Consider the following 774-nt stretch of genomic DNA (forward strand, 5'->3'; position numbering starts at 1 on the left):
AGAAAGCATTAGGAGTTAAGATAGGAGGCACAACATCCTTGGGCAGCCTGTAAACAGCAGGCCTTAAACAGCAGGCCTACATCCGCAGCTATGCTCTGTGGATATGTGGGGGGCTGATAAGCGGATGAGCTCAGTGGCAGGTGTGAATGCTGGCTGAGCATTGGTTGAAGCTAGGCAGCCCACGTAGATGCCCACCTTGTGCTCCAATAGTAGGTGAACACATGTGTAGTAGAATCATATATAAACTCTGTGTGTGCAACAATAAAATGAGGCTTGATCACTCATATTGAGTACTGTCGTGCTTCCCCGCTTGAGAACAGTCTGATTAGGACGCTATCCGCGGCAGCCTCCCATTGCTTTCAGCATAGTTTTTAACAACCCATTGTATCGTTCAATCTTACCTGAGGCTGGTGCATGGTAGGGAATATGGTAAATCCACTCAATACCATGACCTTTAGCCCAGGTATTTACAAGAGAATTTTTGAAATGAGTCCCATTATCTGACTCAATTCTTTCTGGGATACCATGTCACCACCGGACTTGTTTCTCAAGACCTAATATGGTATTTCGGGCAGTAGCGTGGGGTACTGCATAGGTTTCAAGCCACCCAGTTGTTGCCTCCACCATGGTGAGCACATAACGCTTACCATTACGAGATTGTGGCAAGGTGATATAATCAACCTGCCATGCCTCCCCATATTTGTACTTTTGCCATCGCCCTTCCTCCCAGAGAGGTTTCATTCTCTTGGCTTGTTTAATTGTGGCACACGTGTC

At 46.8% G+C, this 774-nt stretch overlaps 1 protein-coding gene across 1 annotated transcript in view; it reads left to right on the plus strand.

The window, feature by feature from the left end:
• LOC109364406 (G2/M phase-specific E3 ubiquitin-protein ligase-like) overlaps positions 1-774 on the plus strand; it is a 22,014-nt gene that overhangs the window by 677 nt on the left and 20,563 nt on the right. The window lies entirely within an intron of this gene.

Source organism: Meleagris gallopavo, chromosome 1 (assembly GCF_000146605.3).
Source record: "Meleagris gallopavo isolate NT-WF06-2002-E0010 breed Aviagen turkey brand Nicholas breeding stock chromosome 1, Turkey_5.1, whole genome shotgun sequence".
In the NCBI taxonomy this organism is placed as follows: domain Eukaryota; kingdom Metazoa; phylum Chordata; class Aves; order Galliformes; family Phasianidae; genus Meleagris; species Meleagris gallopavo.